Source organism: Podarcis filfolensis (assembly GCF_964270895.1).
Source record: "Podarcis filfolensis genome assembly, chromosome: 4".
In the NCBI taxonomy this organism is placed as follows: Eukaryota; Metazoa; Chordata; class Lepidosauria; order Squamata; family Lacertidae; genus Podarcis; species Podarcis filfolensis.
The window spans coordinates 30,397,332-30,422,962 of record NC_139607.1 but is presented as its reverse complement, the minus strand read 5'-3'; the positions used below and the strand labels follow the sequence as shown (position 1 = coordinate 30,422,962).

Genomic DNA, 25,631 nt, shown 5'->3' with positions numbered 1-25,631 from the left:
CCCAAAGAACCTATAAGCATTTGGAGTGGAGTTTTGGACGGCTTTAGTAATTTGCCACTTTCCCATTGGGACGTTGATTCCATAGGGCTGTGTTTGATCAAACTCCCATTGTGTTGAACTAGCATTATCAATAAGTTGTCTACCACCCTCTTGTGTTGGGGTTTTAAAACCAACTCTGGTTGATAGCAGTCAAATTAGGTTATTTAGCACTAGGCTCTGCAGGATTCCATCTCATTTGTCAATGTCCATGTTAATGTTGTCATAGCTGTCATCTAAATATTACAGAAGTTTTCTAGATAGTCAGGGCAATTCCTTAACTAAATGAGGTTGTTGCCCATCTGACTATTTGACTGAAATCAGTCAAAGTGAGATGGGTGCCACAACCCTGTAGTCATTTTTGACTGGACTTAACTGTCCAGGGTCCTTTACCTTTACCTTATTCCTTGCTTAGTTATTTGGTTTTGTGAATACTTGGACACATCTTCCAAGATTGTGTTCTCCAAGTTGCATAGAAGGTACTAAGTTGCAAACAAAGCTGTTTTGTAAATCAAACTTTGGAGAATCCATTTTTGGCAATGGTTGGCACAGACTAGAAAAAGTATTGCTTTTAATGCCTTGTGAAAATATCCTGACTTCACTTTATCAGCAAGAAATCAATCCAAAATGGTTGCTTCTTATTACATAGTTATCGAGGAAGGAGCAAGATGTTTAGGACTTTTAAGATGAGACGTTTTATTGCCTTGTGAAATATATGTCAAGCCAGAGGGTTGCAGCTAATACTGATATTTTTACTTGTGCTTATTTTGCTTAAACCATGCACAGACGTGTTGGACACCAGGTCTGCGGGACTTGAATGAAGCTTTAGTTCTTAGTTTCAGGTGATACTGAAGCCAGTAGTTTTCAACATGCTTTGAGGGGGCGGGTTATTTAATTGAGAGAGCCTTGATTAAAGTTCAGTAATTAAAATGTTTAAGTGTATGTCCTTCCCCAAAAATATTTTCAGGGAGCAATTTCCCAGCCCAGTATTACTTTTATGTGCAAAGAGTTTATATAAAGATTTCCAGAAGAGGATAGTCTTGTCTGTCAACAGCTGGGGAAGAATGCTTGCAGAATGGAACTTGACCCTACCGTCTTATCCCACACTCTGTCAGATCTGCTTTGGGGATTACCCAAACTCTCTAGATCAGATTGTGGGGAGGAGGAGTACACAAAGCAGACGAACGAGAGGGAGTTCTGTTGCAAGCCTTCTGCAGTGACTTTGTCGGATTCAGCCTGCCCGCTACCTAGAGATAGTTTGAGTTCTTGCCAATAAATAAAGGCAAAGAAAAGAGAAATGTTAGGCCAATTGTGCAAAACAATATGGAAGGCAGGACTCTTTCGGAGATGGCACACTTAAGCCAGTGCAGAGATATGTCAATGGTATAACCCAGTTGCAGAGGAGCATCTATAAAAAGCACCTATAGATAATATTACTTGGATGGGGACAGATATATTTGAATCTTGGAAAGGATGGAGACTCTGTGTGTGTGTGCTTCCCATGTTCATGTCGGGTCCCATGTCAGTTGCCTGCCCTGGAAAGGCTTAAGCATCCTCTGAAGGAGCAGCTACAAAGTTCAGGGGTGTTCCAGCTTTTTCATAAGAGGCCCATGTGGCCTGTGTGCCATCCACCAGTCTCAGCTGCTGCGATAGCTGCAGCAGTTTCTGCACCCGGATCGCTTACCCAGTGTAGCCCGGACACTAGCAACCTCAAGACTGGATTACTGTAATACGCTCTATGTGGAGCCTTCCAGAGGAGAGCTTTCCACAAGCAGAGAGGGCACCACAGGAAAGGCCTGTTCTCGTGCTGCCACCCTCCAGACTTCTCGTGGTGGAGGCACACATAGAAGGACCTCATGATGATCTTGGGGTAGGTTCATATGGGGAGAGGTGGTCCTTGAGTTGTTACGGCCCTGAGCCACTTTGTAGGTCAAAGCCAACACTTTGAATTGAGCATGGAAACTAATTGGCAGTCGGGACAGGCTTTGTGTTACATGCTTAAATCATCTTGCGACAGTGAGAAACCTGGCTGCTGAATTCTACACTCGCTGAAGTTTCTGAATCGCCTTCAGAGGCAGCCCTACCTTTAATGCATTGCAGTGATATTACCTAAGAGGTTACCAGAGGATAGATGACAATAGTTAGGCTTTCCCTGTCCTGATTGGGGCACAGTTGAGCCACCTGCTGAAGCTGATGGAAGGCATTCTGCACCACTGCAGCCACCTGAGCCGCAAGCGACAGCAAGAGACCCAGAAGTACCCCCAAGCTACATACCTGCTCCTGCAGAAGGGGTGTAACCCCATCAAGAACAGGCAGCCTTCCATCCATCTCATCCCATTCCCAACTTGGACAGCCGCTCCACAAGGATACCGTGGTTGATAGTGTCAAACAAGGAGAATTAACAGGGACACATTTTGTCTCTCTCTCTCCCAATAGAGGCCATCATATCTACGTATAATTCCATATATATTTAGTGCACATATTTTATATTGTATGTGAAAAGTAAACCTTGTTGGTTCACTTCTATGGACACTGCATGCCAGCAACTATATTCAGATCTTTTCAAGTATGTTCCTTCAGCCGTAGGCATTGACGGTGGGGAAGACATGCTCAGATATCCAGTATATCTGAAGGAGCATCTCCACCTCCATCGTTCTACCCGGACACTGAGGTCCAGCACCGAGGGTCTTCTGGCGGTTCCCTCACTGCTAGAAGCCAAGTTACAGGGAACCAGGCAGAGGGCCTTCTTGGTAGTGGCGCCCTCCCTGTGGAACGCCCTCCCACCAGATGTCAAAGAGAACAACAACTATCAGACTTTTAGAAGACATCTGAAGGAGGCCCTGTTTAGGGAAGCTTTTAATGTTTGATGTATTAGGGTATTTTAATATTTTTTTGGAAGCCGCCCAGAGTGGCTAGGGAAGCCCAGTCAGATGGGCTGGGTATAAATAATAAATCATCATTATTATTATGGGATCTAACTTGATTTTTGTTAGAATGCCGAGGTCTACTAACAAGAGCCAAATACAAAATTGGCAAATATTGCATTATGGGAGTCAGAAAATAAGGCACCGTTATTTGTGCAAATCTGCAGGTCATTTCTGGACTTCTTTAAAAAGCAGTCAAACAAATCTTCAGTGCTGGCAAATTGTATGGGGTTTGTTTTGTGTAATGGAGACTTCTGAGCTTCTATGGAATATGCTGAAGACAAAAGCGTGCTGAAATTGGCTTGGGACATGCATCTGAATTGCAGCCGATGCCCTATTGGCTCCAGCCAAATAGCTCTGGTAGGAATTAAGCATTACGTCAACAGGAATCCCATGGGACAATCTGAATCGAACTGCCCGTCAGCAAACATCTAGTTTCATTAGCGGAATGTTTTGAATGAAGTTGCTGTTGCTTTGCTCTCAGAGGCTGTGGGGATTGCATCTTAATGGATTATGTCTACTGTACAAATGTACGATTTAAATATGTGAATGCCATTTGGTTGGAGCACACAATGAAGAACTTGAGATAGAAAAGCAAGCTATAAATAATACATTTTTAACATATATAAATAGAAAGCACTGGGTAGATCAGCGGTAATGCGCCCAAATACTTCCATTAAATAAAAGCAGCATACCAGATTAGGCTTTTGTGTATGTGTGTACGTTGAAGTGGATAATGTTAGCAGTCCTTGTTTTTTGTGCTGAAGTAAGATAATCGTGGCAAGTAATCATTTCCAGTGGCCATGCAGGCAGCTTTTGTAAGCTGTATCTTGATCATTTTTTGCTTTTCAGCCTCTCCATGCATAAGAACTTAATGTAGGTCAGTGGGCAAGTAAATTTTGTAGGCTGACTTGCAATGTTGCATTTCTTTTTGTATTGTCTGCCCTGGTTCTATGTTTTTTTGCTGCACTACTTTTCTGTCTAGTATGCTGTCACTGCTGCTAATTTTATTTACTGTTTCGTTTTATACGTTAGCTACTCTTTAGGGTTGTTTTGGGTGCGGAAGTTGATGGGCACAAACGATTGCATAAATAAAACCCATGAGGTACACAGCAGCTGCGTTATCAGAAAACATGCTAGCATGAATAGCCTGCAAATTGCACCGGGGCAGGGGGGTGGGTGGGAAAGAAAAATTTAAAAGTAGAATGATGTGGGTAAAAAAAGAGTCCAGAGCAGGACAGAAGCAGCTGGTGGCAGACTACTGCGAGCCTAATGGTGACCTTCTCACCTGTAACCTCATTAAAGTCAGCCAGGAAAACACAGCTGGAAACCTTTTGGCCTCTGGGTCATCAGGCCCCGAAATTCTCACCGGGAGGCATTCCCTCTTTCACAGAAAATGTGGCAAACTCCTCGTGTGCTCGACTGAAGTAGTTGTAGAGGACTCAGAAATACTGGATAACTTGGTGTTATCAGCACCATGCTAAACCTCTTCTTCCTTCTGGCCGTAGTTATCAGGTAGCTGCCTCAAATGTAATCTTGTTTTAGTTGACTGTATCCTTCAGCGTCTTGTTGCCCTGTTCCGTATAAAGGTAAAGGGACTCCTGACCATTAGGTCCAGTTGTGACTGACTCTGGGGTTGCGGCTCTCATCTCGCTTTTTTGGCCGAGGGAGCCGGCGTACAGCTTCCGGGTCATGTGGCCAGCATGACTAAGCCGCTTCTGGCGAACCAGAGCAGCGCACGGAAACGCCGTTTACCTTCCTGCTGGAGCGGTACCTATTTATCTGCTTGCACTTTGACGTGCAACGGGAGCTCACCCCGTCGCGGGGATTCGAACCGCTGACCTTCTGATCAGCAAGTCCTAGGCTCTGTGGTTTAACCCATAGCACCACCTGAGTCTCACACTTTCAACAACACCGGACCATGCCTGTTCCTTGCCCCCCCTATTCCCCCCCCCAATGTCTCCTCCTTAATCTGTAGCCAAGGTTTGTTCTGTGGTTGTAGGCTGTGGATAAGGAGAGACCATAGGTATGATCCTGAGTTCTGGCAACAGACTAAGCCAAGCCTATGTTGTACTGACGTAAAAAACAACTACTAGGCACAGCAAAGTGGCTGTGATCATGTCATCCTTGGGAGCCAGGGTATTCATGCTAAGCTGTGGTTTGGCCATTGAGTGCTTTTTTCTCAAGCGGGAAGTATCTATACAACTACTCAAAATATATGTAGCCTGTCTGGCAATTGGCCTTCAAGGTGGCTTTGATAGTAAGAGGGGAAGATGAAGCCCGGTTCACTTATGACTGTTGGAAGTCATTCTTGGATCCATAGGTTCATAATCCACTGGTTTTTTTTTTGGTTTTTTTTTTACAGAAGTAAGAATTAAGAGAGCATTATTTACTTATTAGGCTGACAGAAGAGCAGTTGAGGAAACTCTGCAAGCTTTTCCTTTGTTTGCTGAGTCTTAGTAAAGCTATTGCCCTCATTTAACAGGGTGGGACAGAGCATCAGGCTGAGGTTTAATTTAGTGGAAGCAAAATGAACAAATGGCCCCCTCTTCTTCTGTAAAGTGGACTGAATGTGTTTGGTCTTCCCTCAAGGGTCTCCCAGGCCTTGTTCCATGCCCATGTCTTTTGGCTGGATAGAATGCATGATTGAATTGTGATACTGTCTCTTGCTTGCCTGAGTGGAAGATGAGGAGAGGGATGACCACCTGACTTTTCCATGGCTGGAACGGAGCCTATTGTACAAAGGCAAGGGCCTCACCTGTTGCTCCGCCCACTTCCTTGGCACTGGTTCCCCCCACTTCCTTCTTACCTTCTCACCATGTAGCCAACAGAAGGGCATGTGACCTTCAAATGAAAGGTAGTATATAAATTTAATAATATATCAACAACAGCAGCAATAAGATTGTGCACAAGGTAATATGTCTCTTGGAATGAAGGAGCATCCCCACCTCTGCTCTCCAGGCTAAGTAAGCCCTTATTTCATCTCTTGCACATACAATATGAAGCAGCAATGAGAGGGAGAGAGAGAGGAAGAAAAAGAGAGAAATAAGTAAATGAAAGGCAGCCATGAAGTGTTGGAATAGTCTGAAAGGATGTGGCTGGGCTGGCCGAGAAAGGCCAAAGGGAAAGTTTGTAAGTTCTTTCTGCAGTGTACGAAACACAGGGAAATCACCAATGTTTGCATGGAATATTAAAGTTCTATTAGACCTATTGGTCCCACAGAGCAAGTGGTATATATATATCTGTTACTTGCTTTGGAAGTTATATAAACCTGTCAGGGTGTTTCAAATGATATATTTTTTTCCTTAGTTGGGGAGCATTCTAGTTCTATGGTGTACTTCCTAAATTTGCAGTACAGTACTTGAATTGGGTATGGTTTTGCTTTCGTTTAATTCAGCAAATTACACCTTGAATGCAAAAGTGACTGAGTGTTGTGTTGTGTCTTTCACCATATATTTATAATCTAAACTCATACTTACCTTCCTCTTCTGAAATGACTCTCATTAAAATATCTGTAACTAAAAGCAAATGGAACCCTAACTTGTCACTTGTGTGGTTTCATCCTTTGTTTTCTTGGAGTGGAGTTTACTGTGCTATATTTGGTACTGTACTGTTGTGGGAACATAAATAGTTGAACACGCAATAGTATAAAGTGTTATACCTAGGTATTTTTTTTAAAGATCAAACAGGACCAAATGTACTTATCAGCAGTATGTAAGGGGTTGTTCCCAAAGTTTAAATAGATCCGTTTTTCAACTAGATATGCTGGTAGGAAGAGTATTTGCTGGTTTGAGCAACTGAGAGCCAGTGTGGTGTAGTGGTTGAGAGCGGTAGTCTCGTATCTGGTGAACCGGGTTCGCGTCTCCGCTCCTCCACATGCAGCTGCTGGGTGACCTTGGGCTACTCACACTTCTTTGAAGTCTCTCAGCCCCACTCACCTCACAGAGTGTTTGTTGTGGGGGAGGAAGGGAAAGGAGATTGTTAGCCGCTTTGAGACTCCTTCGGGTAGTGATAAAGCGGGGTATCAAATCCAAACTCTTCTTCTAATAAGCATTACCTAAATTAAAGTTGATCATTCAGTTTCTACCACTTTACCCAAGGTGGTTGTTGATGCAATTGTTGACGTGGGGTACGTACACACACACACACACACACACACACACACACACACAGAGTTTGGGTGAGGGGGCAGGGATAAGAAGTATTGCCTACACAGAATATGTAAGGAACAAACCTTGATTGTGTGGATAAATGGCTGGAGCAGTAATCCCTTGTGCTTTTTGGGAAAAATTTCCACAGTCTGCTTTAGTAAGCCAAGGACCTTGCTGTTATCTTCATACTGCTTTTTCAGGCAATCATTTATTTGGTTGGTAGTGGGAGGTAGGTAAAACTGCTTTCACTTATCTTGTGATTTTGAGAAAACATTTCTTGCTTATGCATATGTAACGTAAAGCTTAGCAATGCTTTCCCTTTTCATGTTGTCGTCGGCATCCGTCTTGTCTCGAGAGACAATGGAGTACGCCTGTGAGGGTGAAGTGAAACCACTGCGTTAGTTGGGCTTGGCAGAAATGACGAGCAGAATCCGAAACCAGGGAAGAGAAGCAGCGCAAGAAGAATGGAAAAAATTCAAGGACTATTTAAAGAAATACTACAAAGTTAATGAAAGTTAGAATGATGTTGGACTGGAAAGTAAATGGTTACTATTAGCAATGGTTAAGACAAGGAGAATAAGGAAGAATAGTCTAAATTTAAATTAAAATAAGGGAAGATTTGCTGAACAATCGATAAGAATTTGGAATACAGAAAGGGGAGGCATGAGGAAGTCGGGGAAGAAAGGTATAAGAAATTAGGATATGAAATGATACATGTTTTTTGTTCTGTTTTTGTCTTTGTATGTTTATGTTTGTTGTGTTGTGTTTATATGGAAAAAATAAAAATATTATAAAAAAAAAAGAAACCACTGCGTTAGTGAGCTCCCTGGGCGCAGGCGTGGGCAGTGTGTATAAAGGCCCTGGGCTGCCTAGATGACATAACATCTAGCGTTCAATGTGTATTTGTGTGTCTTTGGGTATGAGAGAGAGAAGGAAGAGTGTGTCATATTACCATCTCTAAAACAGGTAAATGTTCCCTAGGAAATCATCTACGTATACAGGTCTTTGACATGCAGAGCAATAACTGTTGATTTGAGGCACCTTCTCTACCTTTAGGGTTTATTCCTGCTTCCTCACTGTGGCACAATTTGATTTGTAGCCTGAATTGTTAGGTCCTCATCTGTAGTCCTCATCTCCTGTCCTGGCAGGAGTGGCTTGACAGGATGAATGGACTTGTTGCTCCTCAACCTTTTGGAGGCTCGGCTTCCAGTACGGTCACCGCTCACACGTGTTGGCTTCCTGACGCTTCTCTTCGAAGCAGAATAAATTGTGTCTTCTTTTGCAAGGGAGTACATTACCCGCACACCATTTCCCTGTATGCACATTGAATAGCAAAGCATCATATGCAAAGTGTGTACACATATTTACAAGTGTGTCATTTATTAGCTTGACTGACGTGCATTTCCTGTGCTCTGCTAGGTTTTTTTAAATGCACCTTCTGATTTTTGTCCTTTTAAGAGATTTGCATGCCCTTGTGCAATGTTTCATACTGAGAGCTTGCATTGCCTTCCTTTGGTAGGAAATGAGTGGGTGTGTAAAGCTGGAGGAAGTGGCAGACAGCCATATGACAGTAGTGTACTGGTTTTTACTCTCTGGTTAACCAGGTGAAAGAAAGTTAGTCATCTGCTCAAAAGTTTCTTCACTCGCTTTAGGATATGATTCAGTCAGGAACACATGCCTAGTTTGAAACTGCAGAGTGGAACGGAAAGAAGAATGAGCGATCTCACATGGGAATTCATAACTAAATCTTACATGAAACTGTGTTTTGATCTGGATCTTGTAATTTTCGCCAAGCATGGAGACTGTCAGTAACCTTGTTGGCGTCCCTGAATGGCATTGAACGAAACACAGTTAGTTGAACTGGAGTCTTCACGAATAGATTTTCATTATTTTGTGTCTGCTTTTATTTTTAAAACCCCTGTCCTTGGGAGGTGACAGTTGTTTAAGGATTGAAAAACTGCTTGCTAAGCACGTGTATATATGTGTGTATTTTGAGGTATTAGGAGGTACTTAAAGGAGTTTTTGTAAGGCACCATCTGGTCACTGATTAATTTTGTTAATATTGGAGGCTGCAAGTCTGAACAGCTTGTGTGTACGTATGTGTGTGTGTATGTTGTTCTGAGCTTTGTTTTGTATGTTGATATTGGTTCCTAGATGTCCCAAAATTCCCTATGTGTGAAAGTCAAGTAAAATAAGTCGCTTTGCTCTTTTCCCCTCCCAAACTTTGGGGTGATCTTCTGATGTATAGAGAATGGGTGTTATAAGAGAAACAAAATTTATGAATGTAGAACCTCTTGCTCTCCTTGCCTATCAACCTACTGCCCTGCTTTAAGCTGCTGTCATATTGTAGCCAGGACTGTTCCTGCATTTTGATGGTGGTGCTCAGGGAGGTAACTACCCAGGTTACACATGGGGTCTGTTAGTTTTGGGGAGAATTCTTACAATTACAAAACACATTTTGAGTGCTTTCACTGAAAGGGCAAGTTGACAAGTTGGTTACGCTTTGCTGAAATTACCGTATTTTTTGCTCTGTAACACGCACCAGACCATAACACGCACATAGTTTTTAGAGGAGGAAAACAAGAAAAAAAAATATTCTAAACGAAATAGGGGATATATGATTTTTGTGGTTCATGCTGTGGCCACAGACATGTGATCTGACAGTGAGTTTGGAGTAGCCCAATGCAAAAATCCTGAGGATCCATGTGGATCCATGCTTTGTAACCATGGAGGAGGGAAGGAAGGGGAACCATGGATCCTCTGCTCACGACTGCAGCAGATCCCCACCACCCGCAGGCATTCACTCCATAACACGCATAGACATTTCCCCTTACTTTCTAGGAGGAAAAAAGTGAGTGTTATGGTGCAAAAAACACGGTAACAGCTCACTTCTGAGATTGCTTAGGAAGTAATGGGCATAATTGAAGATTTACTTGCACTGGCAATATGTTTTGTTGTAGCAGTGCTGTGCCAAAAGCTGTCCTCTAAATCTCTCAGTTTTTCTGCCTCATTTTAAGTAATCTCTGACGGCAGAGAGTACCTAAAGGTATTTAAAAAATAAAATAAAATGTTAAAGTATTTGACAAATCTACAGTAGGCTTGAATGGCTTAACTAGTCAGGTTTTTTTTTAAGCCTGAAGGAATCTTATGTATTTGCTCTCTCTGATATTGAAACTTAATCCATTTTTTTTGTAAGGGTGCTTATTGCGCCTTCCAGAAACATTATACTTGAATCACATGTGGCTAAAAATAATGAACTTCAAAGTAATATGAAAAGTGACAATTTCAGGTGCAACCAGGCACTACTAGCCTTAAATACAGAAGTGCCCAGAGGTAGCCTTGCAGAATTAAGAAAAGGGAGTTCATTCATATTGCTAGGCTTAAGGGTGTGTGCCTTGTTTTCAAACACCTTTGCATGTGTACTAGAAGTATAGATAATAAGCATTTTTGGCTATTCGCATTTCATGACCTACCTTTTTGGAGTGTGTAATTTTTTAAATTTTTAACAGAAATGCAATGTGTGTGAACATTTGATATTATGCTGGGCCTCCTCTGCTGTTGCTGTCCTGGAAACTGTTTTTATGTTCTTCATGACTTCAGAATGGTTGGGTTTCCCTCTGTCTTGTTTGTGTTTCCTAGGCAAGCACCTGTGAGAAATGACATAGTGGTGGGAGTTTATAGATAATTGCTGCTGAGCTGTTGCTTAAAAAGACTTTCTGCCTCCCAGGCATTGTTTATATGAGCTTGTATTTTGGGGGGAGTCCTGTGCTGTTGAACAGATGCCTGGTTTTTTTGCCTCGCTCACTGTTGTCCTCTCCACTGGGCAGAATTCTGTTGTTATCAAAACATTGACAGTCAAGGTCATGGGGAAAATATAAGCAATGCCTGGTTATAGCTTCTCACAGGCCAGTACTGATATCAGTGGAATTATTCCCTCCCCACAAATATTCACAATGCTCTTTTCTGGTTGTTTCTTTTGGCGGGGAGGGGAAATTAAACTTTCTACAAGGTGTTTTACTGTTCCTTTTAATTATTCAGTGAACATTTCTTTTTTGGTTATGTTGATAATGAGAGTTAACTCCTCAGTAGAGAGGGGAAATGTTCAGAAATTTTGAAAACAATTTGGCTACGGAAGTGGGGTTATTTTTAAAAGCTGCTCTTTTTTTGAGGAAAGTGAAAAGGAAAATACGTGGAATACTTGGATTTCTAGGGACACCTAAACTTTTTATACTTTGTTGAGAATGTGAAATGCATAACTTAGCACCTGAGATTGTACTTTTTGATAAATTTACAAAATGTAAGCATACAACATTTGAATAAATATTAACAGTTGAAAATAAACCAGCTATTAAGAGATGGAGGTAGGTGGTAGCTGGGGACAATAAGTTTCCATTTTGCAAATTTAATTACAGTTCTTATCAACAGAGTTGTAAAGAAAAGGGAGGTTTTGTTATTTGGGCAGTGGCTCAGTTCAGACATATCATGCTCTTAATCACCAGCTCAATGCTTTTGTAGTTGCTAAAAAAAGATAATAGAGATGGCACCTGTCTGATATGTAATATGAGGGAGTTTCAAATGGTAAATATTCACTAATAGCTTGGCGTCTTAAAGTGAGATTGGTTAAAAATGAGGCATAGCCGCTTTACTTTGAAAGATGCTTATCGTACAGTCGCTGCATTCTCACTGGCAACATTGAACCTTACCGTGGCTCTTACCTGCTAATATACCCATCCAAGGCTGTGTATAAGAACATTGTAATTCATAAACCATCTGTTCTCACTAAGTGTTCAGAGCCAGTGCTCTCCTGGAGGACCAGATGTCAGGAGAGGGAGCAATAGGGGGGTGGCTGTCCCCATAGCTTTGCTTGTGAGCTCCCAGAGGAATCTGTCTGAATCTTGTTGGAAGTAGAGTCCTGGGCAAGAAGGGTCTTAGTCTTATCCAGCAAGGCAACTCTTGGCATTATTTTTAACACAGGGAAGAGATTAGAACATTTCTGCCAACTGTTGCAAGTTCTAGATATTGGCCTTGGCAGCGACTGCAGCATTGCTTCAGCTAGCTGGCTGCGTCTGGGAAATAACATTTTCCACATCCCTTATCAAGAGTGTTATGTGTAGTCATTTGGTCTGTGTGAAATGCATAACTGGTTTTGATTACCCCTTGGAATGTATGGGAATGGAGCTTGTATGCGTTTCCACCTCCTGCTTGTAACACTTCTCCAGTGGTTGCAGATAAATGGGATTGTTTTTTGTACAACAGGGGCCCAGAGGTTGGGAAGTGAGTGTGACTCCCACGTTTATCTACTCCTCTTTCCCCATAATCAGGTTACGATCCTTTTACTTAACAGTGATGCTTTCCATTGCTTTGGTTGTCTTGATGATAACTGTGATTAATTAGGGAGTTGCCTTGGAAAAGCCGCCTGGGTAAGTCAGGGGTGTGCCATGATCCATGTGGGAATGATGATGAATGGGTCTTTGTTTCACCTTTCTCCTGGGACATGCAACAGTAGCTTCAAGGAAGGGAAGACTCTCATGTCATGCTATGTGTTGCGTTTTGCTATCCTGCTTTGTTCTCCCAGGAGTTCCTTTAGCTGAGTGCAAATTTATTCACATATAGGCTGTAGTGGGAGCTACAACTGCTGTCCAATACATTTTGCCGCCTAAGGCAGAGCAGCAAACACCACCCCCTACTCTCAAGTCAAAGTGCATAGTGTGTAAGGCTGGTCCAATTACTTTGGCACCTGAATCAAGTGCGTTCCCCCTCACCCCGGCAGTGTAAAATGCAACAGCAATAAATTAATTAAACAACAGCTTGCTGGGAAAAAAGAAATGAAAAAACCCACTCTGCCCGATTAGTGTGGTAGGCCCTGGAAGTTCCCAGTGGTGTTTTGCGATGCGTTATCCAAGCCACTGTGAATGTCTGTCAACCTGGGTAATTTCAGTTCATGGCAAGGGCCACAAATGGCACACTTCCACAAAGCATCTTCATCGTGTGCATAGCCACAGGTAAGCAGTTTCAGGAGTGAGGAGTGAAGTGTGAGATGCTTGCCTGGAATTGACTCAGAATAGTCAATGTTCCTGAGATGTAGTTCTGCACTTCAGTGAATGCTTGTCTCTTTGCAAATAAAACTTTGCAGATGTAACTGTGAGGGTTTCCATGTTCAGTAGCAAAAATGCACTGACTTGTTTTGAACTGGGTTTTTTGTTTGTTTGTTCAAAAGCAACTGTTAATCTTAACAGATCCAGTAACCACTCATGTCAGTTTTTTGTTTTGGCAAGCAGTTTGTAAAGGAACTTGATTGTTACAATTTGGAGTATATATTATTGTACTTTACTTTTTGTGTCTCTGAGACAGTTGGCAATCTTCTCTTCGATCACAGAGGTGAAAGTAACCGGGAAGCCATAAGGAAGGTATTGTAGTTCAGTCGCATCCCTTTCCTCTCCAGTAGAAAAAAATCAGGGAGCTGGGTGACCAGGAAGACCCTTTGCTAGGCAGAATAAATAATATTCTGGGATTGACTGGCAAATTGGCATAAGTCAAATATTATTTTTTAAAGAATCATCTCCAAACTTTGTACAGTACATTAATCTGATATAGAAATACTTGCTAAATTGGGGGTGGAGGCAATAAGCACCAGTAAGATTGAAAAATGTTTTCCCATTTTACTTATACAAAATTTGGTTTGTATGCTGCTTTTACACACACACACACACACACACACACACACACACACACACACACAAAAACTCTGAAGCGGCTTGCAAAAAAAAAAGAAAACAAAAATGCATTTAAAAATCAAACAGTGAAAAAAATAATATAATAAAACAGCAACACAATAGCAAGCATAAAAACATACAAAAAAGAGAAGCATTTCAGTACAGTGGTACCTCGGGTTACAGACGCTTCAGGTTACAGACTCTGCTAACCCAAAAATAGTACCTCGGGTTAAGAACTTTGCTTCAGGATAAGAACAGAAATTGTGTGGTGGCAGCGGGAGGCCCCATTAGCTAAAGTGGTGCTTCAGGTTAAGAACAGTTTCAGGTTAAGAACGGACCTCTGGAACGAATTAAGTTCTTAACCCGAGGTACCACTGTACTGTAAAAGTAACAAGATTACTGTACAATATCCCAACAGCAAAAATAACAAGGGAGCTTGACAGTTTCACCTCTGTCCTAGGAACACCTCTCCCATGATGTTGCTTGCTCACGGTCCCTCTCTCCCAGGAGGCTTCCAAAAAGCAGGGTTGGCTGGGAATACCCCTCCCAAAATGTAATAGGCCTATTTTCGTTGTGCCTGCAGTATCTCTAGTGGAAAGATTTGGGTAATGTCAAAAGATATGCAGTGCTTAGAAGCTGGGCAGTTTTCCAGACCATTTGCCAAAGTGCTTATAGTCAGCATTTTAACAAAGGTGAAACAATAAGAAACATTAAACTTCAGCATCACTCAGGACATTTTAATACTTTTCAAAAAATGAAAGATGCTTATTGTGCTGTTTCATATCACTCACTTACACTTTTTTATATCTTCAGTGAAGGTAATTGTGTAGAGGAAGATAGCGGTGGGGAGGGGAACCTAGAGGTAATTGTTGATTAGGTGAATAATTATTTGGACAATTTGGATTTCAGAAGATACTGTTTTAAGCTAGTTAAAAAGTGTGTGTATTCAGTTCGGTGCTGGTTCATGAATAATCATCTCTTCGTTATGCAAATGTTTTGGCTAGAAGGGATTGGCATCTTATCGCACATTGATTAGCTGTTGTTGTTGTTGTTTTATTAAAACAAATGGCTTTTCATTATTAAAAATGCCCAAGGTGGTGAAAACTTATTAGAGAAAGCGTGTGAAGGAAAATAGGATTGGTCATAGCAGTTAGCCATGTATTTACCTGACACCACAAACTGTAGTAGAGCCTTCACCAACCCAGTATATAGCCCAAAATATTTGGAGGGCAAATCCTGTTCACATTGACCATCAGCCATGCTGGACTGTTGGGAATCGCAATCAAAAACACCGTCAGGTCACTGTGCTGGGAAAGGCTTCTGTAAAGGGATGCTTGGCATAGCCAGAAGATTTCTAACCACAAATCAAGTCTAGTAGGTGCGACTAGAGCAGGGCACCTTCAGTTTGATTTCCTGGAGCAGGAAGGAAGTTGAGAGAAGATTCTTCATAAGTTAAGTTGGGCCCAAGTTGTTTAGAGCAGGAGGTTGGAAGTGGAACCTGCCCAGTGGACCAGATCATTGTCTTCCCCACCTTCAATGGGCCACATTTGACAGGTGGTCCGGGCTGCCCGTCGTGTCAACCATTTGATATCACAGTGACTCTTTCCTGCCTGAACAGTTTAAAATCAAGCCATATGGGCAAATGAACAGCCCAACTGCCAGCTGATGGGGCTTTTGGTAGCATTTTTCTCAGGGGTTCGTTTTGCAGCTTGTAAATCCCCTGTTGGCTTTAGTCAGGTCTTTGCCACAGGCTGGTGTCATGCTGGAAGTCTGAGTGCAACTCAGCTTGCAGAAGAGGGGTCTTGCATGGGTTCAGCCTGATACAAGAGTTTGGGACAACCAGATTCCCAGACTGTCCCTGTATCGTTAACCTCTTGAGCTGACCTCTCTAGCTCTTTGCTCCTCTATAGTTGCAACCTGCTTACAACTTCTTCCTCCTCCTCCCACTTCTCTCTCAGACCTCAAGATGAGAGTTCACACGGGAACTATCCTTTAAGAGGAGAAAGGGGCCAGCGTAGTTGCCTTGCTCTACTATAGACTAGTTAGACTGTAACTAGGATATTTTCTAAACCAATGTTTGTTTCCTAAAATAAACTACTTTCTTATTTTTCTTACCTACAAGGATAGGTTCTATGTGTGTGATTGCAATAGAAAAAGTCTGCTTTCTAACCAAGAACCACTCCCTTAATGCTGCCTTACTCTTCATATCAAAAAAAGCTTTCAATAGGTAATTAGAACCAAAATAATACATGATACCATATGGGGCATAAGGTGTGGTTTGCCTGAAATGGCTACATAGGTCAACTGGAGAGGCTTGGCTTGTGCCCTGGTTTAAGGTTTTTTGTGTAACAAAAAATTCTTGTGCCAGAAATTAATGGGCGTGTTATACTCCCAGCCCCCTATTCCATTTTAGACAGACATCGGATTCCTTACTAGCAGTAGGGCAGCTACAGAACAAATTGCAGTAGTCTCTACTGAAATTATTAGTTTTCTCTGTAGAAGTCATTCAGTGTCTAGGAATCAGCTGCCTCTGAATGATGACACATGCACATGTGAGACACATGGTGTGAAAATAATCATTACTGCATGTGTAGGGGACAGGAATAAAGAATTGTAGCAACTATTGATTATGTCATAGGAGGAAGCCCATGGGCAAGAATAATTGAACAAGCACCGAGGTGTGAGTTAGATGTTGCAGCCAGCTAGTGCTGGTTCACAGCGGAGAGCAGCACAATGCAGGCCATTGATAATGCTCAGATGCAGATGTCATAGCTTTGCATATCATACTAGATACTCCCTTGCAATACTAGAACAACATGAAAAATACTTTGGTGTTTAACTTTTTGCAGTCTAGAACCTGCTTCTCTGACAGAAAACATGTAGAAGGTAATTGAAATACGCAATGAAAGTCCAAAAAACCCAATCCAATTCAGCAACATAACAAAGCAATCTCCAAATGCGTGATGAAAAAGAGGGAGAGGAAAAATGCTTTCACTTTGCGTATGCAGAGATAGATATGTCAAGGCTGGTTGAAAAAGTAGGATTCGAAGAACCTAATGGATTAATAAGGATCAGTGCAAGTACAAACAATGTTTAGACACATATTTTCTCCTAATGACACAAAATGGGGAAGAAAGTTTTGACATGAGTAGAGTCTGACATGAGTAGAGTTGACATGATGTATAAAGGATTTGGTGTGGCTGATATGAAAAGGGTGTGTTGTATGTTTGTATGTGAGCAGTAAGAGGAAATTTGTGCTAGAAATGTTAATGGGGGCAGGGAAATGTGATGTGCAGTAAACTACCACATATTGGTAAAGAGAGCAACATAGGTAAACATCAAATCATAAATTGCACGAGACATACACACATATTTGTGTGACTTGCTCTTAGGCTGTTAATATAAGGCTGTTAATATATTGTAAAGCCTTTGTTTAGACATTTTCAAACAACGTGGCTTTTTCCATATGCCTCTCTTAATTTATTTGTACTTAAAATGCTCACGTTTATGTTCTGTCTTTCTCCTTTGATTAAATATCCACGGGTATGTAATTGAGAAGTGATTGTTTGCTTCAGGCTCTGGAAGGAATATGCAGAAGGAAATATTAGTATATTTAGGAGCGTATATCTTATTACTTGGGTGGTAGGTAATAACATTTAGGCTATATTAGAACAAGACGAATGGTCCATTTCTTTTCTTTCTTCCTGGCAGCACTGACTTCACCTCCTGTTGCTTGCTGTATAACCTTGACTTGCAGAAGAAGTTTTGTATTTAATCTTAATACCAGAAACTTCCAAATATTCCTACTACAGTGGCACCTTGGTTTAAGAACAGCCCTGTTTACGAACTATTCGGTATAAGAACTCCGCCAAACTGGAAGTAGTGTTCTGGTTAGCGAACTTTATCTCAGTCTATGAACGGAAATCGAGTGGTGGAAGGGCACAGGTTGGCAGGAGGCCTCATTAGGGAAAGCGCACCTCGGCTTTGGTTTAAGAACGGACTTCAGGAACGGAATAAGTTCGTAAACCAAGGTACCACTGTAATCATCTACAGAAGAGTCCTTGTATATTTTTACTCTGTGATTTTATTATCTCATGCCTGTCTCCCAGAATACGAACATCATCTTGAACTTCACCTTAAAAGTGCATAGTCAGATTTAAAAACAAATTCAGTATTAAACAGGAACTTGCTTTAAATTTTTACTTAAATCCCCATCTGTATGAGTTACCCTGTTTCATAGCTGATCTTGTCTCCTAATTAAGTGTGGACCAAATTCGGTTTCCTGCATAAATTGATCAGAAGACACACACACATACCGCACCTAGGGTTGGCATGGCAACAGGGAACTTGTAGGCTTCCTATCCATATGGTACCTGCTGATGCTGCAATAGTTGCTATTCCTGATCTCTGCAGGCTAGTTCTGGAAAAACACTTTCTGTTTGTAAAGTGGTACTTTCAATAAATGCAGACTTTAGGTTGCCTGTGAAGACGCTGATGGTTGCTTTAAAAACAACAACAACAACCTGAGTTTTACCACTTTACACTAATTTTATATATTTGCTCTAAAATATTTATAGCCTTTAGAAACTTAACATTTCTGACTGATGCTGTTAAGCAGATTCAGAAATTATGACTGAACTCATATCATTGCTTTTTAAAGAAGATGTCTGTGGGGAGAGCTTTGTGTGTGTGTCTCTCTGTGTGTGTGTTCATGTTCAGATTAGTATGCACATCTGTTGAATTGGAACTGTTTAGGGTAGCAAGCCTTTGCCTATTTTAAGGCACAGGTCGGTTTAAAGCTATTGCAGAGAAATTGTTTGAGTAAGGAAATACACTGGCTGTATTTACCAAAATATTGTTGCATATTTCATATCCTTACCCTGTTTGAACTCACCCCCTTTTTCATTAGTATTAAAAGGTGAATTCCCACTACTAAATTGCTAACTTTGCAACCCTAGTCACAGTGCCTAAATATTCCAGCAGAACCTGGTACGCTAGAGTTTTATAATTTTGTTGAAAACGTAATGTTTTCAGTCACAACCCTAAGAGATAAGGAAAAGACACAGGGGGGGGGGGGGAAACAGGTGGCATTTGAGGCAGTGAGTTGAGAGGAAGCAAATATATTACTTGCCCTGGCACAGTATTGATTTTATTGAGGTTTGTCTGGGTTAACAGACAAAACAATACTTTAGAGGTCTGCGGCTGATCTTTTCAGCTTAGCTACTTGTATGACCACAAGCAAAGGCGAACTTAAAGACTGCTGAGTTTAAGTGTTTGCTAAGCTGCTTGTTTTGTGTTGCTGATGGGGTGACTAGTTAATCTATAAAGAAAAGGAGTTATATGGGAAAAAACACCAAGTCAGCCTGTTGGATGAGCACCCAGAAACAGTGTTGACTAGATACTCACTTGAATTGTACCTGGGCAGCAACACTATGATGAAGATACTAAGAGTTTGAGAACATAGAATTCTATGTGTTATATTTTATCTGCACAATCAGAATGAATTTCAGGAACCAAAATGCTTTTTCTGTGCAGCCTGAGCAGGAGCGAGTGAACAATGTTATAATTAATTGTTGTAGCTTGCCTTCACTTACCCAACCCCAATGTCGTCCTCACAGTTGTGAAGAATATTCTTATGTTATGAATGTTCCATGTCACCATTCAGAAAAAGAGGTAGGGGGAAAAAGATTTTAGAGCCATCTTGCCCAAAAATAGCAACTAGGCATTCTGTTTTGGTTACTGAAACCTTGGTTTAAGGAGCTATTTGGTGCCGAGTTTCTAACACTGCTCCCAGTTCAAATATTGGTCTAATTCAGGGCTCCAGCTCTGGTTTAAATATTTCCAGACCTGATCCAACCTGGATTCAGAAATGTGAATATTGTGCTCTCATTCACTTGCATTGGGAATCCAAAGAAACCATAGCTTCATTTGTTTTCCCCCCACATAGGTGCATGAACTTCTGGGACATAATAGCCCCTCATGAGGGGAATTAACCTTGTCAGGGTACAGACAGGTAGCTCCAGGAGTGTTTGTACAGACAGTATTTTAAAAATACCATACCGCCCCAATGTATGTAATAATACACTGAATGTGTACTGCTCATTTGCTGACTGATTTATGGCAACTTCTTTGTTTACTATGACTTGAGCCGCTAACTGATAAGCGCATGGAGAAATATCCCTAATAAAGCTGGCGGGACAGAACTGACTCAAGGCACAAAGTTCTTTCCTATAGTGATTCATTATTAATAACTGGATGTTTTGCTCAGAGGTCAATTCCAGGACTTCAGACTTAGTAAGTAGTGGTTTGTGGGGAGTTTTTGAAATGATGTACAACTCATCAGCATCATAATCCTATAGCAACCTTTCAAAGCCTTTTTTGGTTTTTTTTGCAGTGGTCTTAATCTTGGAGAAGGTTGCTGGTCCTTTGCATGCATAAGCAGCTGCCTGATATAAAGTCAGAGCATTGGTCCACTTAGCTCAATATTTTCTATCTTGGCTGGCACCAGCTTTCTAAGGTTTCCACACCAGAGTCTTTCCCACCCATACCTGGGAAATAGGGTATCTCTTCCTCTTCTTGGCAAAACACCTGCCAAGAGACTGCTGCATAAAGGAGGATAACTGATCTTCCTCACTGTTGACCCCTGATTCTGAAATGGAGAGTCCTAAAAGGGCTAAGCTGTTGGTGAAAATACTCCTTTTTCATGGGGGCTGCACTGGCTGCTAATATCATGCTGGGCCATGTTTACGGTTTTGTTGCTGGCATATAAAACCCTAAACAACTTGAAATTAGCTTATTTTGAGGGATCATTTTGTCTCTTACAGATATAACTGTCTGGGCACTGTTTTTGTCTTTAGAGGCTCTTGCGTGGTGGTACCACATCGCGTGAGGCCTGAGGTTTGATCTGCAGCTACTTGGAGAAGGGTCTTTTAAATGTAGCAATCACAGCAATGTGGAACTCCCTCCTCATTGACATGTAACAACAACTCTAGGCTTTGGACTTATATTCTACTTTTTGTGCAAGACTTCCCAGAAGACTTAATTCTACCCGTGTATATTATCAGTCACCGTGAAATACATATATGTATCATGCACAGCTTGCATTTATGTTGTATATTGCTATTTTTTTAACTTCTGTGCAATGTTAAACTGACTTATAAATATTTTGGGTCATCCCTAAGTAATAGGTTCCCATCGCATGTGTTTTCTTTACCTAACTATCTGAGGAAAAATGAAGTTGCCTCAAGTTCTCAGGAGGTCTTAAACTTACAGTTAATGAAACTTTTATTTTTTTGTCTGTGCCTGGGCTGTGGAGCTGTGTGTGGACAAAAGACACACACACATTTCTAGAGCATTTAGTATTTCCAGTACATATACACAGAGCCGATAATTGGTTCTCCCACCCATCCACAATGGATTAGCAGGTGCCATTATTTGTCAAAAGTATTAAAGCTGGAATACAGGAAGCTGTGTTTGGCTTGTTTGGACAACTAGTAACTTTATATAATCTGACGACTGAGGCTTACTTGATAGAATGACACTCATGTATACAGTGGTACCTCTAGTTATGAACTTAATTCCTTCCGGATGTCCGTTCTTAACCTGAAACTGTTCTTAACCAGAGGCGTGCTTTTGCTAATGGGGCCTCTTGCTGCCACTGCGCTGCTGGCACACAATTTCCGTTCTCATTCTGGGGCAAAGTTCTCAACTCTACCAGGTTAATGGAGTTTGTAACCTGAAGCGTTTGTAACCTGAGGCGTTTGTAACTTGAAGTACCACTGTACTTGCATGTTGTTCTCCTTTAAACTCTCTTTTGGGTCCTTTTCTAAATCTGTCACAGTATCAGTAAAGATTCAGGAGATTCATGCTGCTCTTTGTAGCTTGTCTTCAAAAGAATATAATAATTACAGCAATGACTGGATCAAGTTTTGGTGATGTCCTCTTTTTATGATGTGGTAAGAACATAATTTTGGGTTCTAGTGTTTCGAAAGTGTAATTCAGCTCTTGTGTAGACAACCCTGTAGAGTAAACACAGACCTAACTCCCAGTAACTGATATTTTTGCATAAACATACTGTTGTTTTTACTTCATGACAAGTGATAGGGAAGAAAGGAAACCGTAGAATGCAATTGTGGGGAATACATATTCTGTTTGCTTGATGGTGACATGTGCTACGTTTTTGTTTTGGTTGCATATTCATGGGGATAATTGTGGTGGGTGAGGAAAAGTGTACTTGAAGTGTTTTCCATCTTCATTTCCCGCCAGCTTGGATACATAGAAACCATACTTTTAAATGCATTTGTCATCCAAGATGGAGTCAATTAGTTTTTATACTTCTTTCTCTCCATTGTGCCCCAAAGCATGTTTGTAAAAAATAAGTAGGCCACACACAATGCTATCCCTAAACAGGTACTTAATACTATTTTGTGAGAAGATCTGGGAGAATAGATGCTGAATAGTTGATAGGATGGGAACGTTAGGCAGAGATTGTAGCCAGGTGCACAAACTTCATATTTCCTAAGCTACTGGATTTATCCTTGTATTTTAAATTAAGCATTTTTCCCCTTTAGCTTCTAGAGTCGTTTTAATAAAAGAGCTGTGCTTTAGCTTTCCTTCTAGGGTATTCACCCTCTCAAGTTGACTTATAAAGGCAGTTAGCAAACCAATATAATAAGATTGCAAGCCAAACATTATAAATGTCATTAAGTGTAAACATTGATTCTTTAAATTATGGTTTTACAAATGATTTAAACTGTGATTCTGTGTACAAGTTGTTTTAACTATTGCGCTGGTGTCCCCTACTCTAGGATCATATAGTGAAAGTGATTTATAAATGCCTATAATAAATTTTAAAAGTAAAATAAAATGAGGGCAGATGAAATCGCTGCTAAAACACAGTGCCATAAAATCACCCCAAAGCAAATTCCTAACCGCCCCCTCAAACACTCCTATGCTCCAGCACTCAACAATCCTCTGCATGAATATGTTTTAAATGAATGGCATTGATAGGGAATGAATGGAATTGGTAGGAAATGCTACAGCTACACCTTGCGATTGGCAGGAAGTGTATTTCCCCTCTCCTTCCTGCATGCTGGAATAGAGATCTTGTGGAGGGGGCACAGTGGTGTTCTCATGTGGAGTGTCTACCCAATGGGCAGGAAGGCAACCTGGAGCTTTGCTGCCTTTCCTACAGCTTTATCGGTTATGATGGAGTCCATTTGTCACATGTGGACTTTAACATGTTCTTATCAGATCTACAACAAGGCCTGATAGGCTTGCTCAGCCGTACTGATTTTTGTGAATAGCTTCCTGCCCCCCTCCCCATTTTATTTCCCTCTGGATCCACTGTTTACAGCCCCTCCAGAATCATCATCACCACCATCAAATGTTTACAGTGGTACCTCCGGTTACGAATTTAATGCGTTCCGGAGGTCTGTTCTTAACCTGAAACTGTTCTTAACATGAGGCGCGCTTTTGCTAATGGGGCCTCCCACCGCTGGCACGCAACTTCCGCTCGCATCCCGGGGCAAAGTTTGCTACTGGGGGCATCTACTTCTGGGTTAGCGGAGCTCGTTACCTGAAGTGTGCGTAAGGTGGACGGTTTGTTACCAGAGGTACCACTGTTTGTGCCTGTTACTCATGATAACACTCTCTGCTTGTCAGGTGGACTATATCCCACAATAGTTTATGCCATAATAAATGGTTTAGTCTTTAAGGTGTTCTTTGTTTTTTGTTGCAAGAGATTAACCTGGCTACTCTCCAGAAGTTGTTTCAAGGATGGGTTTTTCCTTTTGGCCTTTTGGGCAACTGAGCCTTGTATGTGACTCAGGCTTAGTATCTTTTTCAGATGAAGAGCTAGCTATTGAGGAAGTTAGTTTTTGGGACATGCCCTTCCAGGAAAGCCTATGGAAAGGAATTTCCATCTGTCTAGACAGAAACGTTCCGTAAGCACCAAGTATCAGGCAGGTAAGATGTGTACTGTGAGAAGGTGGCTGAGACAGTCCCCTGGGGCACATAGATTGTTTCCTTAAGGTTGGGTTGACCCTACTGTGTTCACAACCTTGAGGCCAGTTTTGAATTCCTGACAGCATGTATCCAAAAAGGACTTTCCTATCCCCTAGTGTTGATAGAACTGAAAAAAGGAAGGCTACGCAGTTCAACAAGTTGTAGTGCTTGGTGTTTGTCAGTTTTCAAAGCTCTGGGAGGGGAGGAGGTAACAGTTGTGTGTTAAGATCCCAAGACCTCCCCTAATAAAGAAAGACACAATTGACACGGAATTTAGTTTAAGGTTATTGGCATAATTTTGGCCACAACTTTATTGATTACAGATAATGAGTGGTTTGCTTAGGCATTTGTTCCTGACTAGCTGCACCTGACCTCAGCAGGGCACCACTGATACCTGGACTCCGGCAGACATCAGTAAGGGAAAACATCCTGGGGGAGCATTGGACCAGGTTCAGACTCAAGCTCATCCCAAATGCTCCCAGGGGCTCTGGCATGGCCCTAACCCCTGGAAGGGGATCGGACAAAAGCAAGGCGAGCCCCTGGATTCCTTTAATGGAATACCCTAGCGTTGGAGGGGCAGGCACAGCCTATCCACATCCCCTCCACCACCATTGAACCAATGCCTAACTGCCAAACCTTACAAAGCTGTGACGGTTTGCTACGCGGCAGGCGAAACCCAAGTGGCACCAGCCAATCGGCCAAATGGGAAAATTCCTACCGGGCCCCTGTCCCAAAAACAGACGACCCATGACTGCATAGCAAGCTCATAATGAACCCTAAATATAGGGAGGGTGGGCGGATGATCCGGTGCACGAGATGAAAAAGAGGAAACTCAATGCAGCATGCAGTGGTATATATGGGTCCCTCGGTTAATGCATGAAACGATCCCATTGGCCACATTTACCCCAGCAACTGAGATACCACCAATCGGGTTGTTGTGGCTACCCAATCGCTCCCACCCACAACAGCAGTGAGGTCAGTCTTGATCTCACCACAACGTGTGCTCTATGGGAGGAGGACACATTTTAGTTAAGAGCACAGATGATCCTGCCTGTAGAATTAAGAAGAGAACACTTATTGGGCTGTATTATGAATGATGACAGATTGAAACAAAATGTGTATACAGTCATATCTTGGAAGCCAAATGGAATCCGTTCCGGAAGTCCGTTCGACTTCCAAAATGTTCGGCTTCCAAGGTGCAGCTTCTGATTGGCTGCAGGAGCTTCCCACAGCCAATCGGAAGCTGTGGAAGCTCCACTGGACGTTCGGCTTGCAAAAGAACACTTGGAAATCGGAACACTCACTTCCAGTTTTCAATTGTTTGGGAGCCAAGGTACAACTGTAGTATAAAATGGTCATTGGCCCATTTTATTTCATTTATTGTGGGTGACAGGTGGTCTCAATGCAGAGTTCTTCATCATGCATATTTGAATTGATGGCAGTCTCTTTTTGAACTGTGTGTATTCTAGTATATTTTAGTGTAGTGAGCGGCACAATGCCTAATTTTGGTGATACAGCTCCTAGCGAGATTAGTGTTTGCAATTTGTAATGCGAACCAAAGGGACCCTACAAATTTTATTATTAATAAACTAGTTATTGAATTTTAGTTTTATTTTAAGCACTTAAATACTTTACCACCTGCATAACCAGTATTCTTTCCCTTAGAACATTTTTTAAAATTACATTTATACCCCACCTTTCTCCAAGGTGCTCAAACTGGTATACATTATTCTCCCTCTGCCCTTTTAATTCTGAAAACAACCCTGTGAAGTAGGGTAGGTTGAGAGACAGTGAGTGGGTCA

General features: G+C 41.7%; 1 protein-coding gene across 5 annotated transcripts in view; it reads left to right on the top strand.

The window, feature by feature from the left end:
• Nucleotides 1-25,631, top strand: part of MAP4K4 (mitogen-activated protein kinase kinase kinase kinase 4) — a 136,866-nt gene that overhangs the window by 18,337 nt on the left and 92,898 nt on the right. The window lies entirely within an intron of this gene.